Here is a 19,188-nt window from a genome sequence, read left to right as displayed (position 1 = left end):
GTATCACTGGCTGGTGTATTTCCTTTAAGAAAGTTTTTGGATTGGAAAAAAATCAGAAACACTAAAAACACTGCAAACAATACACAACTGTATCCCACACAAACTGGAATTGGTCTGGTGTGACCATGGAATACAAAATAGACAAGTTCTGGGAGATAGAACACTGATTTGGGCTTCGGATTATCCTGGATGATAATAAACTGCAATTTTCAAAACTCGACCACTCAATTCCTTCTTAAAACCATGTGGACCTCTCAAATTGTTGGAAACGTTGTCTTACAAATCTTTCACATAGGGCACAGCACATCCAATCGGTAATTACCTCATTAAAGACTGCCAAATACCATCTAGAGCCCAAATTCACCTCTCAACTAAAAAAAATTGCCGGCTTTTGAAGACTACACGCCAAAAGCTATCTCTTTCCAAATCTAAATCTCTCTCTTCACTAACTGTAACTACTAACTGCTACTACCACTAATATGAAAAACCATAACGAATTAAAAAAAATCCGGCACACAATAAAACCAAACGCTTTGGCGTTCCATCGTAGAGTGATATCATTCGCCCAAGCCGCTATAAACAAAGTATAATATTCCTGTTTATTTGATGCACAAAATCTCTAATGGGCGATATTAACTTCAAAAGAAATACTCATCTGTGTTATATAAACAAAGTAAAAATGTTTATATTATTAATCTCAGCGACGCAAAAAGATTGAGAGTATTTTTCTGTGTTTTTAGATATACCATGGGAAATAGAAATGCTACAATTGTTGTATCTAATTTTAAAAAATGCTTTTATTGTGAGTTCTTTAGGTGTTTTACATGTCTAAAATTGATGTCGCTAGTTATTGTGGATGATATTAAAAATATACGGTTTATTATTGGGAAGGGTGTGTTATATATAGGTTGTTGTGAATAAATGGCAGACGGGATTAAGGGGGGTAAGAAAAGACAGATGCAGCATAGGAAAGAAAGAGGTATTGCCGTCGAATCTAGAGGGGGGTTCATTGGCTCCACACTAGAGACTCTCAGATGGACTGGAACGAAATGCGTATAGACAAAGTCTATACGCAAAGTACTATATCTTACAAAGAAGAATATGTAGACAGTTCATGAAGTTTCCTTTTGCTTCATTAATTAATAGTAGTCTGGTTAACTGTTTTCTTTTAATCAAAAATATTAAAATACGATTTTAAAATTTTAACTGAAAAACTTTGTATTACAGGTACTCCTTAAAAAAATTGTTGCTCAATCACAGGTTCAAAAAAGATCTTTTCAGGAACAGACAAAAGGCAAAAGACCGATGTCTGTAACGTAAAATTACGTAAAATTATGTAAAATTTAATTAGTATTTGTAAACTTAAACTTATTTATTGGATCTGTAAAGAAAAACTTCGACAACGTTAGGGCAACGAAGATGTTTCTGACAATTTTAATTATAAAAAGTAATTGAAAGAGTTTTATTTAATTTACGAAACGTTCGTCAAGAATTTAATTATTTATGTAATAGTTCTCTTTTTAATTATGTTTAAATGTTTCCATTCATTTCCTTTCGAAATAATTTTGTGAAAGGCTGAGAATTAAATGATAAACTAACTTTGATTAATTTTGAGCCGGACGTTCATCTGGGTTAGTTTTAGCTACTGACTCACTAGGTATTTACCCTTCATATCGAGTTGGCGTAAATCCTAATTATATTGATAAAATTAGAGGCCCTTAGGCAAAATTGAGACCGCTCACGTGAAAAGGGTCACTTTGTATTAATTTGCTACATAACACCATTTACCTGATAATTATTAAAAGTTTTGAACGAGATTCCAACGATGCTTTAGTCCTTTAGGGCAGTATAAACTGCTTAAATTAAATTCGTTTAATCGTGATTTAGAATATTCTGCTAGACCTGATTAAAATTATTCGTACAAAAATGTTTAGAGTAGAGCACCAACTAGAATGGCTTAGGAAAATAATGGAAAATAGTTACTTTACTTAATTGTACATCAACAACATATTTATATGATATTATTTAGACTGATTACTCTAGGTAAAGTATAGGTCGCTCAATTCCGTGAGGTTTTTGAATTTATTTAACGCTGTGGATTAGTCCGCATATTTCCTTTAGGCTATTTTCACAGACTTTTATGGTGTTTTGCTTTGTCTAATATCTGGTTTCACTCTTTTTTTGTATGTGTCCAAACCATCTTAGTCTTTGTACTTTAATAAATTTTACTATGTCTTCCACTTGGGTTATATTGACTATTTGATGGTTTATCAGTTTTCTATATTCTCCTTATTTTGACTTGTCTATTCTTCTTATGATATTTCTTTTAATTCCTCTTTATTTTTTTGCTCAGGTTTTTCTCTTTAAGGAGTCGGTGATATTGCCAATACACCACGTTCCCCGCTTTAACTCTTTTGCTTATTTCTGCACTCCTTTTATTTTTGTCGTCTACTAACACCCCAAGTATTTAAAGTAATCGACTCTCTGGAATTTATTTTCACCGATTTTTCTTTCGGTTATTCTGTTTACATCGTCTCTTGTACTTATAAGTCTTCATTTTTTAAATCCTTGTTGATAGTTTTCGATTATATATATATATATATATATATATATATATATATATATTATATATATATATATATATATATATACACTTCTCCAAGAAATTAACGCACCACTTTGAAATATTAAAATATTTTTTTAGCGTTAATAAAAAATTCCATTGTAATGTTATATTTTTGCAAGCCCCTTGTATATGCTATTTGTACACTCTAATTTATTGACTGTATTTTATCGCTATAATTTTTTTTTGCAACAAAACAAAAAGAAGCAAAAAATGTACTAATTCTATAAATATACTAATTTCCAAGTGTTCACGAATTTTATTCGGCTATTGTTAATTAATGATTATTGTTAATTGTGTTTATTATGGAGCGTCAATCACGTAATTTAACCCGAGATGAATGTGCCCAAGGAGTGATACTGCCGGAAGAAGTCTGGAGTTACCGAAGAATTGGTCGTCGATTTAATGTGTCCCACACATCCGTCTCACGGGTGTTAGAAAGATTCTTCGAAAAAGGTGATCATACTCGCAGACCAGGGTAAGAACGAAACCGGGTAACTACCCCGATTGAAGATCGATTTTTAAGAATTTCTGCTCTTCGACAACGTTTTGTAACACATCGAAGTCTACAAATTCAGCTTCGAGACGTGCATGCTATACAAATTAGTACTGAAACTGTTCGCCAGCGACTTAGGGAATACAACTTAACACCTAGGATTGCCGCCAGAGGTCCTCTATTAACTGCAGAGCATCGAAGGGGGAGACTACATTTTGCCAGAGAACACGTTAATTGGTTAGAGGCTGACTGGGAACGAGTGCTATTTACTGATGAATCCCGATTTTGTTTGTACAATAACGATAGACGTGTTCGTGTGTTGCGACGACCCAACGAACGGTATACTCAGTGTAACTTCTCATACACCACATTTTTTGGTGGAGGATCCGTTATGGTGTGGGGTGGTATTTCTTTGACCGCACGTATGGACCTAGTGGTCATACAAAATGGAACTGTTACAGCTGAAAGATACATATTGGAGATCCTGGAGCAACATGTAGTACCATTCGCTCCTTATATCAGTGAAAATTTCTTTACTAATGCAAGATAATGCCAGACCTCACGCTGCAAAGATCGTCAGAAATTATCTAGAAGAGGCAGAAATTAACACTATGGAATGGCCAGCACATAGTCCGGATTTAAATCCGATTGAAAATCTCTGTGATATCCTTGGTAGGCGATTAAGAGCGACACCGATTCAACCAAACAACTTACAGGAAGTGGGAGAGAGGCTGATCCAGATTTGGAGAGAACTAGACCAAATAAAATACGGCAATTAATTTTAAGTATGGGCCAACGATGTGAGGCTGTTATACGTAGTAGAGGTGGAAACACTCGTTATTAAGACTTTTTTCATATTTTAGTTTACTTTTCTATCATTATTTTTTTAGAATTTTCCGTTTTATTTTTTTTGCTCCTGTACTTCAACATTTTCTGATGATTAGACAAATTGTTATAATTACTAATAAAATGTAGAATAAACTTGGTGAAGTTTTATTTTTTATTCTTTGCCTGTTTACAAATAAAATTGATTTATTGAAGAGGTGCGTTAATTTCTTGGAGAAGTGTATATATATATATATATATATATATATATATATATAGATATATATATATATATATATATATATATATATATATATATATATATATATATAACGCAAAAATAGGCCACAAGCAGGATGACACGGAGTTTGTACTTGGACCTCACGGATATAGCGACAGAAACGAAAGGGGTCAACTCTTATAGAATTTCTTCTGCCACACGGACTATATGTCATAAACACCCATTTTAAAAAAAAGCCCTCAAAGAAAGTGAACTTGGCAATCACCAAATGTTTTGAACAAGAACAAAATTGACTTTATCTTTACTAACAAAAAAGACGCCGTTCAAGACGTAACTGTATTAAATCAATTTTCAACCGGCAGTGACCATAAAATGGTTAGAGCGAAGGTAATCTTAAACGTAAAGAAGGAACGAAGAAATATGGTAACACGGAACATATTGAACAACTTAATGAAAGGTTGGTTGACGCTCTAAGGAAGGCACAGAAGAACTGTCAAGAACAAGCAAATAAGGAAAAATGAAAAACTTATAGAAGGCACAAGGAACTTAATTCAAAAAAGAAGGAAAATGAAAGATAAGCACACAGTGAACATCGCAGAGCTGAGGAATTTACATAAAACCACTTCAAAAGCTATTAGGAAAGACATAAGAGATTTTAACACTAAAGAAACAACTAATACCATAGAACAAAATAAAAGCCTTAAAGTTCTAAAACGAAAGTTGAAGACAGGAACCAGGAACATTTATAAGCTAAAAAATAGACAAGGACATGCTGTATATGAACAACAAGAAATTATAAAAATTATCGAAGAGTACTATAGAACATTATATTGTCGAGATGTTCACATTCCAGAGGTGGAAATCCCAGCCATACAAAATCAAGGAGCAGAGAAACTTCCAGATATAATCGAAGAGGAAATCGAATTAACGTTGAAAGGTACGAAGAACCATAAATCACCTGGAGAAGATAGCATTGTAAGTGAAATGTTAAAATTAGGAGGCAAATGCGTCATAAAAGCTTTAAAAACCCTTTATAATGCCTGCCTCTTTGAAGGAGTTACACGAGAAAAATGGAATAGTGCCATTATGATAATATTGCACAAAAATTTTAAATTACAGACCTATCAGCTTGTTTTCTCATTTATATAAGCTCTTTATAAGAATAATTACTAACAGACTGGAACCTAAGCTGGATTTTCACCAACCATTAGAGCAGGCCGGATTTAGGAGTGGCTTTGGAACGAATGACCACCTACAAATAATAAGGCAAATCGTGTGGATTTGCCTGATATGGACGTATATTTTGAAAAGAGTTGGTGACATGCAGAAAACATTCTTAAGCATCCATTCCGTGTTCGTACATAGCTAGAGTGGCCTTTATAGAATTCTTTAATAGCGTTTATATAAGTTAGTGAGATATTTTGCTGCCTCTTGGCAAGCCTCAACTTATTTATGGGTACGCTACCATGTTTTTTTAAGTCAATAAATATTAAGTGTAGTTCATTATTAAATTCTTTAGTTTTCTCGATTAGCCATCTGAAACAGGATAAGTTATTTTTAACATTTAGGTTTTAAATTGATACGTAACAATAGGAAAGATATGTTTAGTAGTTTGAGTTACTTTATTGAAATATTCCACAATTGCGTCAAAAATAGACCAATTTATATCATATTCAGTTTTGCTATACATCTTGCCAAACAAAATTTAAGTAAAAGATGTAGTTTGTTTTTAGTTTTCACTGTACATATAAGTAAACTACATAGATTAGTGCAAAACCTAATATGTAATTTAATTTCAGAAAGAAAATGTTCTCCGTTGTTGTTAATGGGTAAGTTTTAACTTTCTAAAATATAAGTTTTAACTTAAAATTAACTAAACTAGTAGAAAATGTAGAATAATAGCCGACTTTATTTAATATGTTTAATCTCACTAAAACAACTTTAAGCTAACGCTCAATATCAATATCAGAAATTACAAAGCTTTGCGATTATAAATGTACTAAAAGATTTCTGGAATGCTGACTCCGTGAAGTTAAGAGAAGCTGCAGAAGATCATCAACGCGATGGATAGACGATATACAAAGGGTAGAACATAACTGGATGCAACTTGCTCAAAATAGAATTTCCTGGCGGTGTATGGAGCAGTGGATATAAGAAGCTGGATGATGATGATGATAATATGTTTATCATAATTTGTTTATATAAAAAAACAAAAGTTGTATCAATAAAACGTGAAGTGAGATAAGATTCTCTACTAAACCTTTTGTTTTTTTTTATATATACTCTGAGATAGTTTTCCAAAACGTCCTCGAAGAAATAATTTAAGTTTAGAAGTTAAAGTACCTAAACAGCTAGGTCGATAAAAATTCTAACTTAGAAATCAGAACATAGACTGAAATAAACAGAGCGATTTCATAAAAATTTCTAGCCCCTATTCCAAAGATCGCTCGATATTTACTTTTTTATGAGATTGAGACATGGACGCTAAAAGTTAGCAGCCAGAATATACTCTAGGTATTTGAAATGTGGATATATCGACGAACGTTGCCAATATCTTGGAATGCAACACTGCTAGCTGTGGACAACGTTAGCTGATCGAAGTCATTAAAAAGAGAAAATCGCATATCTTAATCATGTAATGAGACATAAACGATATAACTTTCTTCAACTCATAATAGAGGGTAAGACCTACGAATCAAGACAAACAGTATTTCTAGCTTAAGAACATGCGAGATTGGACAAGCTTGGGCTGAAACAACTTGCTAAGGAAGACCCAAGTCAGAGGAAAATTGTTGCAGGTCTTTGAAAGAAGAAAAAGAAGAAAAATAACTTATAAATAATGGATATAAGGTTGAAAGCTCGAATAAATAAACTTTGATAAAATAAAGGCAGATATCGAGCATAGTTTTATTAATTAAATCTTGCCCAAGTACTTTCGCTCACTAGATGAGCGAAAGTACTTGGCAAGATTTAATTAATAAAACTGTGCTCGATATCCGCCTTTATTTTATCAAAGTTTATAATTAATAATTTTATAAAAACTATAGGGGAACAGCAAGTATGATTGATGCAAATTTTAAATAAATAAAAACACATATTTATAAAACAAATAAAGATATATGTTTATTTAAGTCCTGCTAAATACGTATTGTGTCATTTGAACAAACAAACATATCCAGGAAAAGACAGTCTTATTAAAATATTTTTAAATAGTTTTTTAATCGAGTAGGTAAAATGGATTCATTTCATACCAATAACGATTGAAGACGTCTTAAAATGTATGACCTTACTAAGGAAATTGGAAGTTCTAGTTTAAGAAACTGGCAATTCCGAAACCAGGATACGCCTCCCGCCATTAGTGATTGAAATATTCAGTCTATAATAGTGTGACCTATTGGAACAGCAGTAGTTACTTAAATCCATTTTATTTTACTGTCGTGTGGTTGAAAATTTACTTCAATAGGATTGTCTCTCTAAAATTAGATTTCACGGAGAAGTTCTACCTGAATTTAATGCTATAAAGCTGTTTTCTTGTGGCATTTTAATTTTCCAATTTATGCAATTGTGCATTTATATATATATATATATATATATATATATATATATATATATATATATATATATATATATATATATATATATATATATATATATATATATATATATATATATATATATATATATATATATATATATATAATAAATAAAAAGATCCATCGGAATAAAATTTTAAGATATCATTATAAACAAAATGTATATAGTAATTTAAGATAAGATTTAGTGTAGGTAAGAATAGAAATTTGTTTGGCAAATACCTTTTCCGTTTCCAACAAAATTACCAAAAAACCCTTTTGTGTAGAATTAGAAGACATTTTACCTGTAAGTTAATCTTGTCATTGTTTGTGTATTAAATGACCATATTCCAATATTTGGAAACAGGTATAAATTGTGTATTAACAGACTGAGGATAGAAAAATCAATTTTTATTTATTCTTTCTCTGAAACAGTAACTTGGTCTTCCCAAATGATACACAGAATTTTTAGAACAAACATTAACAGTAGTAAACAAGATTTGAGCTTTTGATTGGATAGTCGTTTTTGAATGGTTATGGGGTTAGCCTGATTAGGAGACGGGGAGAGGCAGTTGTAATTTGGCAATCGAAGGAAACAGTCGTTTGTTAGAAGATAGGGTTGGTTCGTGAGTTTGGATACCGGCATTGTGAAAAAGAAGTGAATAGTTTTGCAGGAGATAACAAGTAGATTAAAAGAGGTCCTTGTATCTACCGTGGGCATTTTGTGAAGTATATGTGAAAGTAGTTTTACGGCATCAAGTTGACAAAAGGAGGTCCTTGTGTCATAAATAAGTAGCTGAGTTTGTGGTGAAGTGAATCAGGTGTTTTTGTGTAGTCTGCAGGAGGTTTGCAGAGACGTTAGGAAGGAGCCGAGGTGCCAAAGAGGAGAGATCACATCGTTGAGGAGACTGGACTTTTCTGGGTATGTGCCAACATACAATTCAATAAGAAAAAAAAAAGCTGTAAATGTTTTGTACAATTGAAATTGGTATCTGTGAAGGATCTGTGTTGACATCATGGTCATTATCATTCAAATTTAAAGAATTGAGTTTTGTTTGACTAATCAAAAGTTACAGTTTTGTTGTTTTTTGTTTCAAGTAAAGGAAAGTTTAAGTAAAATTGGTTTTCACTTTAATTATAAATTTATGTAGATTTAAAATCCTATTATTATATAAATTTCATTTATTTTCTTGTATGCTGATTGATAAGATAACGGCAGAATTTGAAAATTGTTTTATTCTTTTTCATATAAAATAAAGAATGCTTAAATTTTTATAATATACTATTTTCTTTTATTATTATCCTTCTACTCTATCTCGATAAAGGACAACTAGAAAATCTTTGAATCCATCGAACACAGGTAATATAAGGAGTATTATTTTACATTTGATAACAATTAAGTTATAATTCTTTTATTGGCTCAATAAATTAAAATCACAGTCAAAATAAACAATCATAACAATATATATATATATATATATATATATATATATATATATATATATATATATATATATTATTAATATGATCTGCTTTTCTGGCTTATGATATGATTAATCATATCGTAAGCAAAAAAAGCAGACTTTTATTAATTAACTTAATTAATTAATTAAGTACTTTGATTATTAATTATAAAGTAAACCAAACATAAATAAATTCAAAATTCTTAGGGCTCAATTATCATATCAATTACCTTTATTTGGTGGCTTTTATTATTTCCTAGTTACTTGCTTTATCCAGAATAAATTTGAAAATCAATATAGTAAACAAAAATTACAAACTTTTAAATACCATTTATTTATTTTACCATACAACATATAAAAAAGACCAAATGTTCTTTATTACTTCTATTATGTACAAACTTTCTTATCTAAGTGCCAAGAAAAAGAATCTTTAATTTTGTTATCTCCTTTTTAAAGCAAATTTGTTTAATTTAATGTGAAATTTGCTCCAATTATTACTTCTTTAAGAAAAACAAATTTTAATTCTGTAAAAATATCCTGATATTAATTTTGCTTTCAAATTAATTTATTCTGATGGATGAATTCCACTTTTTAAAATAATAACTTTATAACTGCCGAGATGCGAGAATTTACGTCGATCTATTAAAAATAGTTTAATTCGTTCTAATATTTAATTGTATGCTTACCTTTTCCAAGGCAATAAGAGGAGACACGCCAGCGCGTCCCCCTGTCGACTATTATTAATGTCAAAGAACGTAGAGTTTTCTCCTTCAGTTCTAACGCATGAGCTTACGTTTTGCATTGCATTTAGTTGGGTCAACTTAACTAACTTAGGTGGGATCCCAAAGTATATCATTGCATTATATAATGCAGTTCTTTTCACACTGTCATAGGCTATTTTGAATCAACGAAGAGATAGTGTGTATCTATGTTACATTCTAGGACCTCTTTGAAGTTAGTACTGATATCGAGCTGTTGGCGTATTTTGACATAAAAAGGGCATTCGATAAGTATATGCCTGACTAGGAGAGTAGTATTACAGTGCTGACATTTTGGTTGTGGAGACGATGCCATCAGGTAGCCATGAGTTAGACGGGTATGTCCTATACGCAATCTCCGTATGATTGCCATATTTTTTCGAGATAAACTGGGATAGGTAAGAAGGTTCACTGAGGGTTTAATTTCATGCAGCGCTAAAGTAACATTATTCCAGTGAATCTGCCAGGTGGATAGATTAAGCTTCTTCAGGCTAGCTTTGATATCATTGCAAATTTGTATATTGATAATGGTGTCCGTGGATGATGCAGCTTTTTTGGCAAGGCAATTAGCTTTTTCGTTACCACTAATACCAACATGGGATGGTATCCATATCAGAGTGATAGTTGTATTTTAGCTTATAAGATGTTTTGCCAATGTGACTCTTAGCAGCTGAAAGAATAGTGTCTGTTATTGACGTTAACAAATAGTCTACATTCAATCATTGATTATTAGATGATCATGAGCAAGCAAGAGAGTGTCAACAGCTTTTGAATACTCTGGCCAGTTAGCTTTATTTAGGCGCCAATAGCTTTTGGCAGAGGCAGTCCCATTACAATTGTTGGAAATAATTATAGGATAATGATAGCTATCAAACAGATTGTCAGCTGTTTACCAGGTTAGAAAAGGTGCAGATTTAGGGTCACTAATACTAAGATCTCTAGCAGAGAAAGATCCAGAGGAAATATTAAAATGAGTATTAGATTCTATGTTAAGAAGACATGAGTTTGTGCAATTAATAATATTTTAACTACTTTTCCCCGTCCAAATGTTGATTGAGAACCTCACATACTGTTATGTGCATTGAAGCCTCCTGTGAGTATAAACGGCTGTGGAAGTTGGAATATAAGGTCTAGGAGCTCTTCTTTATTTAGAGAATGGTTTGGGGAAATATATATGGAGCAGATGGTAAGTTTATTAGGGCAATATGTAGTTATGTCAATTGCCTCAAGATTCGTTTTTAATGGTAGCATTGTTGAGAAGATTTCGCTGGACGCAAATGTTAAAGCACCTCCACTAGCTCTGAAGGAGTTCGTCCTAATGAAGTGGTATCCTTCAAAAGATTTAGGATGAGGAATATTAGTTGTATTAAAATTAGTCTCTTTGAGACAAAGAAAATCTGGATGGTAAATTAATATAAGATATTAAATGTGTTCAAGGCGCGAATAAGATCCGTCGCAGTTCTATTGTAAAATAGTGAATTTAAAAACTTTTTTAGTTAGTAGAAAGAATATACCTTGTACTAATTACGTAATTTTAGAAAAGATCGATATCATTGCAGTTAGAGTCACATGAATTATTGGACGTAAGGCTGGTAAGTTCGTCAGTGTCTATAGAATTTAATGTGCGTTTTAGCTTTTTCGTTATTCTTGTAATGCGATTTTTAAGTGATCTATCGGATACAGTTTGGTATATTTGTGTAAGATCTTCGAAGATCTTCGATCTTCGTGTAAGAGAATGAATGCTCGTGGTGAAATTATGAGCTTCTTTGAGAGGATCACTACTCCCAAAGGAATTTTATAGGAAAGCAATTATTTGTAATGCTGTTAACGAAAATTTTTCTGGATTAGTACAAATTAATTTTTCAATACTTGAATGAGCAGATAGATTTATTTTACGAATTTCTTTGTCATCAGTTTTTGTTTTCTTTTTAGGAGCTGATTTAGCAGTTGCGAAGGTTGTTATGTTTGGTGTGTTACTAAAGTTTAAGTTTAGGGGGCTAGCGGTAACCAGTAAAGAAGGTGATTCAAGACTTGTGTCAGTGGAATGAGTTGTTTTTATGCCAGAGTTAGAAGGGACAGATAATGGTGTTATAGACTGTTCATTTGGGATTGTTATGTCAGTAGGTGGGTTATTTGAATAGATTTCTACTTTTGAGGAAGGTGAAAGAGGAGATACACTAGAAGGAGGATCAATTGGGATTTGGCTAGAAGTTGTATTTGGAGAGGGATTGCTAGATATTTTTTGAGGGTTGGGGCAAGAGTCTGCAGTGTGTGCAGATTACTTACATAAAAAGCATTCAAGTTTGTCCGAAGTAATAAAGATCCTATAATTTGTATTTTCATATGAGATTACAATGGAAGTATTTAACTCAAAGTATTCTTCATCTGGTATCACAAAGAGTGAGCTTAGAAAACTGAAGATGTGAGCATATTCATCTTCCGGTGAACTACAACGGATAAGCGAGATAGGGGAAGCAAGTTCTAATCCAAGTTAATTTTTAAGTGCTTGCTCTATGAGTGCATTCGGGATCGAAGGACACACGTTAGAAAGTAGTATCCTCTTTGCATGTGTAATAAGTCTGCGAATAGATATTATTTGATTTCTAACAGAAATAGCCGGATTATTTTTTAGAAGATTATTTACTACGGTTACGGAAGAAAGATAGATGCATATACGCTGGTTAGAAATACGTGATGCAAAGGTTATTTCTTTAGGGGTAACAATTTCGCCGATTGCCTTTATGTAATCAAATAGCACTACGTCTGGGATAGCGTTCATAACAATGGCTTGAGTTCTACTGATACATGATGTTGCTGTTATAGATTTTTTCTGTGTGATTTTGGTTACTGCAGCGAAGCTAGGTTGAGCTGTTTGTAATGATGATGCCATAATTTGATTTTAATATTTAGGATGCCAAAATATTAAATATGGCCAAAAACGACTGGCCTAATGTTATTTGTCGAAAGTATTTATCACATTAAACTAACAAGTTTTTATTAAAAATACTATTAGTAGAAGCCTGATGTTCACTCGTTGGCTTCTGAAATAGGAATCAAATTATTTTTATAGCAAATACAATGAAATTAATACGAAAGAACATTGTATATAATGGGTAATAAAAACTTACAATATGAGTTATGTCCATAAAATTATAACAATATCAAAAAACATTAAAATTATAATTTTTAGGGTACCGAAAATTTTAATGTTTTATTTCATCTAGATTGAGAAAGTACATGGTTAAACAATCGTCTGTGTTTATTATGTTGTCGATAACTAGTTTTATATTGTTAAAGGCATGTTCACTGTAAATTATATAATTATCAAGATCGGTGTTTATATTTGTCTTTATAGATACCATACTTATATGATATATTTTAACGAATGGCGGTTTTACTATTTTTGAATCTGATATAGAGCTATGGCGCTCTGATGTTGGTTTACAGTATAAGTACTTTCAGTTGTCTTCTGTCTGTGTAAACCATTATTAACTATATTTAATGGCAATTAATCACAATTTCAGTAGAAACATCACTTTAAAATTCGACATGAAATGTGTTTTAGAATTTGTAGTTTTATCTTGTGAGTAGCGTTTTTGGAAACCCTGTATATACTAAATTATTAAAATTTATTTCTTCAATAAAATCAATAAAATTTCCCCTCAAACTGTTGTCTTAAATAACACTTAACTTGTTAGTCTTACTAATTTAAATACAAATTAATAAAAGATTATGGATCAGAATATTAATTAAATTGTGTTGGTCGACGTTTCGTCGAGTAAAATATTCTTGGACTTAAAGAAAGATTGCAATCGATTAGAGATTTTATCGTCAGGATTTTGTAGAGGATTAAAGAATAATCTAACAATAAACAAATAAAGTAAATATTACTAATATCTTTAATTCCAATTTTAACAACTCCTGCACTTTTCTTATGTAAAATTCGTTTTAATTTAATTGGCTAAAACTTTGCAGATATATAGAGCTTTGGTCATGGTGATCAAAAATTTGTATTGCCCTAATACTCAAAAATCAATTGAATCGGTGAGAGCAGAAAGGGCATAAGTCACATTTTTTCATAAAATGACTTTTCATGTAAAAATGAATCTTTGTAGGTAGACACATAGTTTTGTGCAGAAAGGGCATGATTTCGTATTCTTATTATGCTGTTTTATGCATACCTCTAAATATACTGAGAGCAGAAACGGCCTGAGTCGACGACTCAGGTCGGTATTCGGTTATTCGGTAAAATAAGGCGAATCCATGGCGAATCAGTACATATTTTGATGCCGGTGAGATTGTGTCTACATTTTTTTTCTTAATATGTCGAATTCGGATAGTGATGGTAATGTTAATGTTTTTAATACCGGGAAAAGGAGAAGGAGGAATGAAACTACACATAAACGGAATATTATTCGTAACTCTGGGGTTCATAGATTAGAACACATTAACTGGAAGGACATATAAGGAAATTTTAAAAATTTCATTATATTTCGATGAAGGTTCCTGAAAATTAAGAATATGTTTTTGTTATCGTCCATTTCAGTGTTAATAATATTTATTTTTTGGCTGTTTAGTTCAATAAATTTTTAAAACTAATATTTTTGTTTGGCCGGCGTAACTTTTTTATTATATCTAATTACAAGCAGATAATCCACTATTTTATTTCTTTTTCAGATGCCTTAAGACGTGCTTTAAACATTTTACTGACACTCAACGAGAAAAACTCATAGAAAGGATTAACAATTTTAATTCTAAAGACCATCAGGACATTTACCTCCAACAACTGATTGAAAAAGCAGAAAACAAAAATATTCGACCCAGAAAGGAAACGCCCAAGGAAAGAATGTGCAATTTTAAGTATTTTGTGATAAGAGACGATAGTGTGCGCATTATTGTTTGCAAGAATGCCTTTGCTAGTTTACATGGTATTACTAAAAAAAGAATCTGTCGCCTATGTGATTTGCTGAAACAAAATAAAACTCCAAAGGATATGCGAGGTACCAACATAAAACATAACGCGATTCCAGGAAATATATGTGAAAAAATACATAATCATATTGATTGCTTTCCAAAAAAGAAAACACATTATTCAGGTGAAGAAATGTTTTATTTAGATGCAAGGTTAGACGTTAAGGAAATGTACTTTCTCTTTGTAAAAAAGTATCCTCATTTGAATGTTAAATATGAATTTTACTTGTCATATTTCAAAGAGAACTTCTGTCTTCGATTTGGTCGACCACAGGTGGATACTTGCATAACGTGTGTTATGCAAGTATAGTTATATGTTATGCTTAAGAGTTAAAAGTAAAATTGAAACAACATTCTTTACTCTCTGAAAATGCAAAAATGAATGCAGCAGCTGAACTAATGATACACAAGCGACGGGCGCGAAAATTTTACACCAAGTTAAAAGAAGTGACTGATTTGTGTGCTACAAGGGATGACGTTTTGGGGTTAACATTCGACTTCATGCAAAATCCACCTCTACCCCACATTCCAGTGCAAGATATATTTTACCTTCGCCAGTTATGGGTACATTGCTTTGGGGTACATGACATGAAGACTGGGCTTTCAAAGATGTTCTTGTACCACGAAGTTGTTGCTAATAAAGGAGCAAACGAAGTATGCTCAATGTTACTAAAATATATTGACAAGTATGTACCTAACACAGTCAAAGAGTTATACCTGTTCTCAGATGGATGTCCGGGTCAAAATAAAAACCACACGGTAATCCGATTTCTCACTGCCTTGGCTAATACTAACTGTTTTACTGTCATTCATCACTATTTTCCTATCCGGGGGCACTCCTTTCTACCTAATGATCGTGACTTTGGTACAATAAAAAGGAAAATCAAAAAGCATGATCGTATCTATGAGCCTAATGATTACAAGAACTTGATAAAATCGGCGAGTACAAAATTTGAAATAAAAACATTATAAACTAATGAAGTGCTAGATTTCAGCGGTTGGTGGCCTTTACATTTATAAAACAGCATGTTCATCTTCTGATTCTTATGGTAAAGGCATACCCAGAAGTCAAAAGAAAACATTTGGACCGTCCTCTTACATGCAGTTTACTTACCGCTCTACATCCAAAGGCATTGTCAAAGCATACACATACATTGAAGGGTTTGTGGTGAAAGAATTCAATCTGCTAAAGTCACATGTGAAAGATATTTCTTTACCGAAGCAAAATTCATATCAGGAAAATGAGAAAGTTCCTATTAAAATCAAGAAGCAAGAAAATATACGTTTAATGCTTGGATACATTCCAGAATCGAATCTCCCATTCTACAATAGCATACTCGAGTGACCAACAGCTCAACCCGAAGATAACGAGAGCGAAGATGGAGAAGATTAGAATTATACAATATTATAAACAATGATGATTTTAAATATGTACTTTTTGTTTATTAAACATAATGCAAAACATGCTATTTGAAAATTTCAATTAACTATGAGTGCAGAAAGGTCATGAGTCCCACGTCTTACATCCTTTTTTTCTGGTTTTGTGATAAACTAGGTTTAGCCTTTGCTGTGTAAAAATGTTCCCTATATGATATTCTATTACTATAAATATATTGTAGATGCACTAAATAAGGTTTGCTTGATCGGAATAGTTTTCATCAATTTTCTCGAAATGCCCAACAAATGACTCATGCCCTTTCTGATCTCACCGATTCAATTATTTCTGAGTTACTTAGGTTCAAAGTGTTAGTTTTTAGTCTATTTGAATAATACATATTTGTATAGTTAGTAAATAAGTACAATAAATTTCAGAAAGTGAGTCTGCATGAGGAAATAATGACAGTTGGTTATATAAACGTATGTCCACAAATGTTTCGTTTTCCGAGATATGGTGTGTTGAAAGTTATTCTTACAAACTGACAATTTATTTATTGCTCTAAATCTAGTGATATGCAAATGCAATTTGGTGGGTTTTAAACAGTAGTTACTTCGTGTTTTTTTTTTTCATATGTGAGGCCGTTTTCATGCAAAAAAACATCTCAACACGTTCGCTACCAAGATCTTAAAATTTTGGACATTGAGTGACCACAATTTTTTTTTATTTTTTTGAAATAAAATTATTTTAATTGTGCTGTTAATCAATATAGTAAATATAGTAAATATCAATATAGTAAATAGTAAAAAAAACGTTTGAAAGGATTTTTGAACCCGACTCATATATGAGACACTGGTCTGTTATATGAATTTTTCTTTGACAGACCATGTGTCTCACTTATAAGCCACTCCAAGAATAATAATTTCGACTGATTTTTTTTATTTTTAATTTCTGTTGTTACAAAACGAGCATACATAATGTTAAAAAGAAATTAGATCTTCGATTCATGATATTCACGAAAAGGGTCTACACAAAGTCCAACAGTTTCTCCATATTTGTCCTTACAGTCTGCATAAACAAAGTACGTTTGAGTTCTCTTCTTTTTTGAAGAGCAAACACGACATCTTTTCCTCTTCTCTAGCTTTTTTGGATAATCTATTTTTTCCATATATGTCGGTTTTTTTAATGATGGAGCACGTGTGTTTGTGTTTGCTTTTAAAGATTGAAATACAAGCAAGTCTCAAAACTTCAAATAAGTAATTTTTTTTTCTTTGCACTTTATTATATAGGTGTGTGCTATTCCAAATGCAAACATCCAATAAGTGGAACAACACTTTCAGATACCAACGGACTGTTTTTCGGGGCGTTGACCATTTGGTCACTTCGATCTATGCCCCACATATTTTTGTTATAGTCTAGTATGAAATTTGGTTTCTCTAGTTCAACACCTCTCTTATTAGTGATTTTACCAAAAGCAGCGTTATGTTTTGTCGATATTAGTAACACGTCACGCTTATCTTTCCACTTTATCACAAGTACATTTTTCTTTTTTCAAAATACACTTTGTTCTTTTTTTAAATTAGTATATATAACTGATATAACTGATTTGGAATTCCTCTTACGATCTTTTCGTAACGTTTCAACAATGTGTGTTTTTTGTTCATATAAATATTCAGCCAGACTTACACTGTTGTAATAGTTATCAAGAAACAACGTATGTCCTTTGCCTAGATAACGTCCTGCTAGTTTCGTTACTACCGATTGAGCGTGACTAGTCTCTTGAGAAACTGTCCCTTTGCCCGAATAAATTAGAATTTCTAGCACAAATCTATCTGGAGTACAGAGTTCGTATAATTTAATTCAGTATTTGTCACTTTTATTTGGAATATACTGACGAAATAGAAGTCTCCCACGCCAAAGTAATAATGCTTTATTCAGTGAAAGATTAGCATCGGGATAAAAAATACTCTGTATATTTTGGTTGATGTGATTCAACAGCTGTGAAATTTTATGTAAACGTGAAGTTTTGTCATCAGCTTTTTGGAAAAACACAGACATCTAAGGATAGATTCGAAGCGATTTCTAGACTTTGTATTTACAAAAAGTGGATTAAAGTATAAAACATTTGTACTCCAATAATTTTTATGCTGGGCATACTACTGTTACCCATTAGTATGCATAAACCAAGAAATGTACACAGCTCATTAGTATCGACTGGTGTCCAATGTTTCATTGTCGAATACCTTGTCAAATTACGCCTGAATATTTCGGCACGTAAATTTATCCACTCGCATGTTTGTTCCTTCAATGATTGGTCAAATATTAATGCAAATATTTCTTCGGTACTTGTGGACTACACTACTTTCTACAATACTTAAAGAGGAATAGAAACCTAGTAGAAGACGTATCAGTATTAAATCAGTTTGACCTAGGAAGCGATCATAGACTAATGAGAACAAAACTAATAATTAACAAAAAACTAGAAAGAAAAAGAATACATGAAAAAAGATACAAATGGACATCTGAAGAAATCAAAAATAGTGAATTTAATAAAAAGATAGCGCATGCATTAAATCAAGTTAGCATGCAGCAGATAAACTCAAATGATATTGATGATTTGAATAACCTTATTACCGAAACAGTGAATAAAAGCTTTCTGCAACTGAAAAAACCAAAAACAACATACAATGAATTAGACAAAGAAATATTACAACAAATAAAAAGAGAGAAGATCTTAAATAAATCTAACAAAAGGAGAACCGACGAATATAGAGAACTTAATAGGCAGATTAGAAAAGGAATCAGACAACAAAAAAGAAAAGAAAACGAAAAATTAATAACAACAACTATTGAAAAAAATAAGA

At 31.8% G+C, this 19,188-nt stretch overlaps 1 protein-coding gene across 1 annotated transcript in view; it reads left to right on the top strand.

Moving 5' to 3' along the window:
- LOC140436192 (uncharacterized) overlaps positions 1–19,188 on the top strand; it is an 821,182-nt gene that overhangs the window by 173,106 nt on the left and 628,888 nt on the right. Inside the window, 1 exon segment of the mRNA XM_072524890.1 lies at positions 5,985–6,014. The gene's annotated coding sequence lies outside the window, so the exon portion shown is untranslated.

The sequence above is a fragment of the Diabrotica undecimpunctata genome, chromosome 3, assembly GCF_040954645.1.
Source record: "Diabrotica undecimpunctata isolate CICGRU chromosome 3, icDiaUnde3, whole genome shotgun sequence".
In the NCBI taxonomy this organism is placed as follows: domain Eukaryota; kingdom Metazoa; phylum Arthropoda; class Insecta; order Coleoptera; family Chrysomelidae; genus Diabrotica; species Diabrotica undecimpunctata.
The sequence above is the reverse complement of the archived record's forward strand: the minus strand, read 5'-3'. Positions and strand labels throughout refer to the sequence as shown.